Source organism: Ascidia mentula, chromosome 6, assembly GCF_947561715.1.
Source record: "Ascidia mentula chromosome 6, kaAscMent1.1, whole genome shotgun sequence".
NCBI classification, from domain to species: domain Eukaryota; kingdom Metazoa; phylum Chordata; class Ascidiacea; order Phlebobranchia; family Ascidiidae; genus Ascidia; species Ascidia mentula.
The window spans coordinates 20992019-21001808 of NC_138571.1; positions in this window are offsets into that span (position 1 = coordinate 20992019).

The following is a 9790-nucleotide window of genomic DNA, read 5'->3' on the forward strand; positions in this document are numbered from 1 at the left end:
ATCCCGTCTACTGAGGTCTCAACAACATCAGTAAACGAACGCAATGAAAAGAATGCTGTTGTTATGTACATCGTTGCCAAATAAACCACAAAACTTTGTTAGGACAAACTGATTTGTCAATTGTTGCGATACAGAAGTCACTTTTGCTTGATTTCTTACGTCACGCGTTGTAAAAAGGCACCTGCCACAAGTTACGTAATGCTTCAGTGATCGCAATGCGTCGAACTAGACACGCGGGGATCATGCATTCATCACGTGGACCGCTTGGTCTCGACGAAAACTAATATCCAACCGCATTTAAAAAACGTACTTCTACGTCAATTAACATTGTGCGCTAAGGATTTTTTGATGCAGATATAAGTCAGCCGCACAGAAAGTGTTGAGAATATTTGTTTATGATTAAAGTTGTTTTCTGATAATAAAGGAACAAACATATCCTTGTAAACGAGTTTTGCAGTCGAGTTATCCATCGCAAATTATATCTGGCATCTCTACTTGGTTTAAACTTTACCTTCAACTCTATCAGTTATAACTTGTCCAAGTACGAGTGACATTAAACCACGGTCAGCTGCAATACAAGCTTGATCTGAACTGGATCACGTTGCGTTTCCAACCACACAGACCCGAGCAAACTCCAAGCAGTAATCGCGACGCAACGGTAACTTGCTTAAAACCTCCTTCAAGTTGCCGGAGACCTTTGAATTTCCGAGGACCGAATAACGTCACTGATACGAAAACACGGCGTATCAAAATACATCCATGCAAAGGAAGTCGGTTCAAATACCTAAGTGCGTGCGCTCGTTTGCAAGAGTTCGTAAAACCTGCATTTATTCTGGCTTTGAATTCTCGCTCCCTTTAATCGGTGCGTTTGGGTTGGTTATGGAACAAGACGCAGTTAAACTCAGTGCAATTTAAGCTGTTCTATCTGAATACTAATGGTTGACACTGAATTGAGATGAAATAAATATGTTGGATGACTTGGACGGTGGCAAAAGCCGCTTAAATATACAAGTTTTACATGTGTTGCGACCTATATGCCAATTATGAGCCTCAATCCGGTACTTAACAATATTATTTATGATCGATGGGAAATCCTATTTGATTAACGCATTTGACATAAGATTGCACGTGAGTTCTAATTGTTGTGTTTTCCTAACCTGACTTTAATTGAAACTTGATGCAAACATTCCAACAATATTCATTTAAAATGAACAATTTTGGACACGAAATTAACATGCGCAATTATACCAACGCCAAACTGAGTGAATTTACGCCCAAACGCACAGACAAAATTGAACAGAACCAAATCACAAAACCGATGAACTGAGATGAGCACAGTACAGCTGCGCTGCGCTGCCCTGCCCTGCCCTGCCCTGCCCTGCCCTGCCCTGCCCTGCCCTGCCTCGGTCCTCAGCTAAACGCACACGGAAAGTTACAAAGAAAGGTCGGTTACTGAAAGACGATGAAGGACAGTCACATGGGAAAACTTAAAGTCTCAAAGCGACCAAGTCACTTGAGATTAATATGACGCAAAACAGCTGTTAAACCATATCACACAAAAGCCAAAAAAAGACACAAATCACATGAATGGTCAGCTGTTGCTATCGCTAAATTTTGAAGTGAAACCCGTTTGCCAAGACGATCTAAAAATACCAATTACTCAACCCAGTGGACTGAGACGCCAAAATGACAACTGGCCATGCAACCTTAAGTCCATTAATGCAACCGTTGACATGTAATGCAAAATCACGTTACAACATGTACATATTCAAATGAAATATTACACACAAATATTTTCGTATCTTGCTCCTGGTTTTCAGGTGAATTTCTTTTCTCACTTTAACAAAACCAGGCGGATGACGGATCGCTAATATTAAAGAACTTATGCGTGTTTCTTTTCCTAATCCTATGCTTTCAAACAAACTCTTACAAACGCAACTATTCAGATACCAAAAAATAAACCTTTTAATGCTTTGTCTAATATTAATATAATGACTACAATCGCTCAACATCCTATAGAACGTTGGCAACACAATTGACGGCACGACACAAAACTGCAAAAAAGTGGGGAAATGCTTCGTTGGCGCTGAGCGTGAAGTCAATACAAGTTTGTAGTGAGGCGTGAAGGAATGTGGTTGTGGGGCAAATGGAGTTGCACTGGTTTCACTAAATGGGCGCCTGACTTTATTAAACGGACTAATGTTAAAAACGACAATAAAACGTACATACAATTCCAGTAGTAATACATGCTTTCGCATAGCAAGGCAGGATCGCCCCACTTGGAGGGCAGTGAAAGCGTGATATTACTTCTGCGTTGTCTGATTACTGTGGTGGAGATCCTCTACGCATGTGAAGGTCGCCTGACAATCCAGCTCGGCTGCAATGCCTTGGCTGCGAACCCTGTGAACTTTACAATTCCAGTAAACGCCCGCCACTAAAAACAACCGTACAGCTCAACGCCCATCTCAAGACTAACGGGTCATACACACAGCACTTCTTGCACCGGCTAATCAACCAATCAACTGTATGTTTAGGCAGGGGAAGATACAGGTTCAATCGATTTGGTTTCAAATTGGTTGATGCTTTATTAAGTTGCGCAGTCAAACTTGAGACAAGCAAAACACTCGTTCATGAGGCGGCAACCGCAACACGAGAAAGGCAATGGCGCGCTTCGATGCACAGGCGAACACTGTGGTGGCCATCATCTAAATTTTTCTTTTCGCCCCACCTAAAAGATGTGCAAAGAGGTAACAAGTTGTCAAACACTCTTTCCCACTGGTTGATTTGGTCACACACACATATATATATATCAATGGATTGGTTATTGTTGTATCTGCTTTGGTGATGCTAGCTGGAGCACAGGAAGGCGCATCTTACCGATATTTTGTCTTTTCAGAGTATGACGTTCATCAGATTACCAACAGTTCGAAGTAGTTTTGCCTGTATTGATGATCACTTACCATTGCTTCCAGAATAATGAACACAACATTACGGCAAACAACCATATTTGAGGGTTTTGGGATAAAATGGCCTCCAAATTAACATATTCAGGGTTAAGTCCGTCACCACTAGTTACTTGGAGATTTGATGTAATGTAAATCGTCTCCTACTGAGTGAATTTGCCCTCCCTTGGGGCGTAACGTTAATAATTGTGGACAATATCAGCATCAGCACTCGCAGGACAAAGCACAGCCTGCTGTTCCTTCGTGAAGTCGATATTGAGTTGATTTATTAGCGAAAGATAATTGTAGACCCAACTGCTACCTTTCGGTTAAAAGATTGAACACGAATTTAAACAACAAAACGAAGTTCTCCATGTAAGCGAAAAGTTCAATAAATACTGCAAGTATATCAACCTGCGCTGCTCTGGAGGGACCGACAAATCTGTCCCATCTTTTCAAATATAAAATATGCATTTTTTCTGGCTTTGAATTCTCGCTCCCTTTAATCGGTGCGTTTGGGTTGGTTATGGAACAAGACGCAGTTAAACTCAGTGCAATTTAAGCTGTTCTATCTGAATACTAATGGTTGACACTGAATTGAGATGAAATAAATATGTTGGATGACTTGGACGGTGGCAAAAGCCGCTTAAATATACAAGTTTTACATGTGTTGCGACCTATATGCCAATTATGAGCCTCAATCCGGTACTTAACAATATTATTTATGATCGATGGGAAATCCTATTTGATTAACGCATTTGACATAAGATTGCACGTGAGTTCTAATTGTTGTGTTTTCCTAACCTGACTTTAATTGAAACTTGATGCAAACATTCCAACAATATTCATTCAAAATGAACAATTTTGGACACGAAATTAACATGCGCAATTATACCAACGCCAAACTGAGTGAATTTACGCCCAAACGCACAGACAAAATTGAGCAGAACCAAATCACAAAACCGATGAACTGAGATGAGCACAGTACAGCTGCCCTGCCCTGCCTCGGTCCTCAGCTAAACGCACACGGAAAGTTACAAAGAAAGGTCGGTTACTGAAAGACGATGCAGGACAGTCACATGGGAAAACTTAAAGTCTCAAAGCGACCAAGTCACTTGAGATTAATATGACGCCAAACAGCTGCTAACCATATCACACAAAAGCCAAAAAAAGACACAAATCACGTGAATGGCCAGCTGTTGCTATCGCTAAATTTTGAAATGAAACCCGTTTGCCAAGACGATCTAAAAATACCAATTACCCAACCCAGTGGACTGAGACGCCAAAATGACAACTGGCCATGCAACCTTAAGTCCATTAATGCAACCGTTGACATGTAATGTAAAATCACGTTACAACATGTACATATTCAAATAAAATATTACACACAAATATTTTCGTATCTTGCTCCTGGTTTTCAGGTGAATTTTTTTTCTCACTTTAACAAAACCAGGCGGATGACGGATCGCTAATATTAAAGAACCTTTGCGTTGTTTCTTTTCCTAATCCTCTGCTTTCAAACAAACTCTTACAAACGCAACTATTCTTCGTTGGCGCTGAGCGTGAAGTCAATACAAGTTTGTAGTGAGGCGTGAAGGAATGTGGTTGTGGGGCAAATGGAGTTGCACTGGTTTCACTAAATGGGCGCCTGACTTTATTAAACGGACTAATGTTAAAAACGACAATAAAACGTACATACAATTCCAGTAGTAATACATGCTTTTGCATAGCAAGGCAGGATCGCCCCACTTGGAGGGCAGTGAAAGCGTGATATTACTTCTGCGTTGTCTGATTACTGTGGTGGAGATCCTCTACGCATGTGAAGGTCGCCTGACAATCCAGCTCGGCTGCAATGCCTTGGCTGCGAAGCCTGCGAACTTTACAATTCCAGTAAACGCCCGACACTAAAAACAACCGTACAGCTCAACGCCCATCTCAAGACTAACGGGTCATACACACAGCACTTCTTGCACCGGCTAATCAACCAACCAACTGTATGTTCAGGCAGGGGAAGATACAGATTCAATCGATGGTTTCAAATTGGTTGATGCTTTATTAAGTTGCGCAGTCAAGCTTGACACAAGCAAAACACTCGTTCATGAGGCGGCAACCGCAACACGAGAAAGGCAATGGCGCGCTTCGATGCACAGGCGAACACTGTGGTCGCCATAATCTAAATTTTACTTTTCGCCCCACCTAAAAGATGTGCACAGAGGTAACAAGTTGCCAAACACTCTTTCCCACTGGTTGATTTGGTCACACACACATATATATATATATATCAATGGATTGGTTTTTGTTGTATCTGCTTTGGTGATGCTAGCTGGAGCACAGGAAGGCGCATCTTACCGATATTTTGTCTTTTCAGAGTATGACGTTCATCAGATTACCAACAGTTCGAAGTAGTTTTGCCTGTATTGATGATCACTTACCATTGCTTCCAGAATAATGAACACAACATTACGGCAAACAACCATATTTGAGGGTTTTGGGATAAAATGGCCTCCAATTTAACATATTCAGGGTTAAGTCCGTCACCACTAGTTACTTGGAGATTTGATGTAATGTAAATCGTCTCCTACTGTGTGAATTTGCCCTCCCTTGGGGCATAACGTTAATAATTGTGGACAATATCAGCATCAGCACTCGCAGGACAAAGCACAGCCTGCTGTTCCTTCATGAAGTCGATATTGAGTTGATTTATTAGCGAAAGATAATTGTAGACCCAACTGCTACCTTTCGGTTAAAAGATTGAACACGAATTTAAACAACAAAACGAAGTTCTCCATGTAAGCGAAAAGTTCAATAAATACTGCAAGTATATCAACCTGCGCTGCTCTGGAGGGACCGACAAATCTGTCCCATCTTTTCAAATATAAAATATAAAAAAATATGATTTAACATTCCAAAAGACTTTAATTTGGGCCTCATCGGAGTTCCAACTAAACTACGTTATTTTGCATTTCAGGCATTTCGCATGCTGTCCATAAAACAACTGGCTGGAACACTAGTGCACTGGCCCAACATCGATAAAGACATTTTGAACATGTGTCTTAAGAGCTGTACATCTTAAGCCAAACATAAAAACATGATGCCGAATGCTCCCGTACATCCATGGTTGTTGACCGAGAAGCCATGGAATTAAGGTCTCATGAATCCGTCCTTTAAATGTCAGATGTATAAAATTCCAAATAAGGTCACTTTCAACTCTTAGATTGTGCAATTTCTTTGAAATTCTGTTCATATTAGTTAAGACTGCATCGCCCGTGATGAGATTCACCTTTTGCTTCCTGCTATACAGAGCTGATATAAACCTACTTTCTTCAGAGCATGCAGGATCATTTAAATAATTTAGCTTTTTGAAGCATGCTGTCGACACTTTCAATTTCTTTTTGAAGCTTTACATTTTTTTCAACTGTTGGTTCTTCTTCTGTGGTTAGTTGACTTTGCTTGCTGTTATGTCTTTCTTTTACCCATGGCTGTAGCAAGCTTTCTGAAACATAATTTACATTCATTTTTTCATGTTTATTTAACACAGTTTAAACATTTCAAATTCGCACTCAGTTGAAACCTTGTTATAACAAAGACCATAGAGTTTTTACCAAAATTTTTTGTAAGGTAATAATGAAGCAGAATATTAAAAAGGTGCACTCTTTCCTGCTCTAGACAAACACTTACCATATTTTTCAGCGCGATATCTTTCCAAAGTCGTCCTTAGATCAAGAGTTCGATGAAGAGTTTCGAGAAACACTTTAAGGTTATTCATTATACGAACATGGAATCGGAGAAAATTTTAAACTTTCCCTTCTTCAACTCATTTTATTGGTGAAAAACTCCCCGCAGGGGAATAACCACAATCGTTAAAATATTGAATGGAATTATTAAAATATTTATTTTATCTGAAATTCCACAAAGTTAATTTGTAGTATTGCACGCTCCAATGGTTTTATGGGCACCATCTGTAGTTGTATATGCACTCATCAGTATTAAACACTATGGGATCCGTATCAGTATGAAATCCCCCAAATTAAGTTCTGAAGTGTTGCATCAAACTTTATATTATTCTTTGTTATTCTTTGTGTATCGTAATTAGGTCGCGTACATGCGCATATGTTGTTTCGAGGTAATCGCTTTGCTACACCCACACATATGGGGAAAATCTCTGACATAACGCTAGTAAATGTTGATCATTGTTAGGTAATGCCTAACCAGCATTTTAATGGTTACGTCATGTTATGCCAACCTCATATAATATCGTGCGGATATAACTAAAAATTTTTTTATTGCGGGACTAACGGCTTCTTGCGGGACTAAGTACTCGAAATTGACTTAACATCGGACGTGGATAATCCTGAAATTCCTGTTGATGAAGTCTCGCCGCATGGCAGACGAAATGTCGTAAAATACAGCACGTTTATGCCAGAAGATCAGCGGATAACCCTATTTGTTGTCTGTGATGTAGGATACGGTATAACAATGATTTTAGATTTGCTGTTGTCATGTTTAATTCCAAAACGTAAACTTTTGTATAAATTGATTAACTTGTCATCAGGAAAATAACAGGAGAATTTCATCTGTACAGAATGGTGTTTTCAGTGAGCAATCACAGGGCTATCGCGCTGGTCGCGACGCATTCACTCAATGCACACATCTCTTTCACTATACCGGACAACGAGTCCGAAGAGCAGCACCTGACTGCTAGTCGCACGGCGCAACTGACGCCTCAACTTCGCAAGTGACCAGACGCCATACACTTGTTTACTGAGCCTGAAGTCATGCATTGCTCATAACCTTTATGGTTTTATCGGTGCCCATGCCATTTAATTTCTTTGTATATTGTTCTTACGCGTAGTTGCTTTTATTGCAAAATAAACATGATTTGATTTAATGTGATTAGTGGACTGTATCGAATGCCAATCCTGGAAATTACTAAAGACATGGTTGATATTTTTTCACTGTTGATTCGAACTTTTGACACATGACAATACGCAAAGCTATTATTATTTGTAAACTATCCTCAGGATTTTGTCCTTGTTGTTTTGCGCTTAAATTAAATGTCACTTGCTTCATTGCAACAAAACCGAAGCTGTTTGTCACGTAAAAATTGAAATATACCAGACAAGTCATATTAACGCGTGAAACCTATGTAGAAACTTGGGCCAAGGAAATTTAAATTGTTTGTTCGAGTATCTGTACAGATTACGACAACCTTTTAACGATCTCCATAAGTGTACGCTTAAATGCTACGATTGATGAAGATGTTCGGAATGATTCAACCTCAGCATGCTAATCCATGACGCACGTACAACACCTTACAACCACCCGGCAAACATTTTCGAACCGGGGGACTCCTGCAGCAAAACTTTATATTATTCTTTGTTAATTGTGACAAACTGTATTTCCGCCGCGTATACGTGCATATGTTATTTCGAGGTAATCGCTTCGCTTCTCCCACACATATGGGTAAATCTCTGACATATGGAAATCGGCTTTGGGTTCAATAATCAAATCGACGTTTTAATAATCCTGTCCATATTAATATTTTTTCCTCATTTCGACCACGATATAAATATCGCCACGACCATAAGCTAAGAGGGGAGCGAAAAGAGAATAAGCTAAGCGCAGACTATGACAGAGGGTAGACTTTGACAAGTGGGGAGAAGGCTGCATTGAGCGCCTACGTGTAGTGGTCTGAGGTATGTATTATTGTTCTAATTATAAGGTTGTAAAGGTAGTTCGTGGCAAATATTCTTTTGATAGTCATTGGAGTTGGGAGTGTTTTCTTTCTGCAAACCTGAGTCCCTGCAGTTTTGTTATGTTTCGCCCGTTCAGTTGCCTGCCTACCTCAGCGCTTTCTTGGTTGCAACTCTTTCTCAAGTTGCACTGATGATGGAAACGTTTGCACATAATGTATAGCAGCATATTAGCTTTGGATTTCTTGTTTAAAGTTTTGAGGCTTTTCAGCAATAATACACATACTGAGTAACTTGCATTTTTACCAAAGAATGTAAATTCAGCTTGTAATACTTCGAAACATTTTAATATTTTGTTTAAACTTTCAGAACTGCCTTTCTACTCTTTTACATTTACACCCCGTCTTTCTGACGCCATCGCTAGTTATCTCGCTTGCGTTACGTCATTCAACTTTTGCTACTTCTTCTAAGTCCCCTTTGTCGCGTAATCGCAGCAATTATCTCTTTGTTTCCGCCTCGTCTTTGATATGTTCCTGTATATTTGCGACACTTTCCACAAATAAACAGATCCTAACATTCGGTCCAACTCAGATCGCAATGTGGTTTCTTGGGTTACAACATTTGGTCTCCTAGATCCTAACATGTTATCTCATGGATCACAGAGATCGCAGTTTCGTCTCAGAGTCCAGAACTAGGTTAGATCCAAGAACTAAACACTGATGACGATACGAACCAACATGATGTCAGACCGAGACTTTCTTGGCAGACTTGCTGATGGGTCGCGAAGGTGGGAACACTTTTCAAAAACAATTCCTGTGGCTTTTGACCCATGAATGTCCACTAGTACTAAATATTCAAAAAGCATTCAGGAGGATCTTATAGGAGCATTCAGGAGGATCTTATGCCCAATAGGATAGCAGAAATAGCTCCCAGGGGGCAACCAAAGCAACTTTCCCGACAAAAATGTTTTTACCATTGCACAGAAAAAGGCTTGGGGACAACATTGAATTGCAAATTGCATGAGGTTTCTGTGATTTACTTTTTCACAAAACCAATCGACACTTTTGAAGACTTTTTTACTGAAATAATGTCCGACCTGGGGGCAAAATACTTTTTTTGACCCGATTGCGTAGACAAGAGGAGGTCCTAACTCGA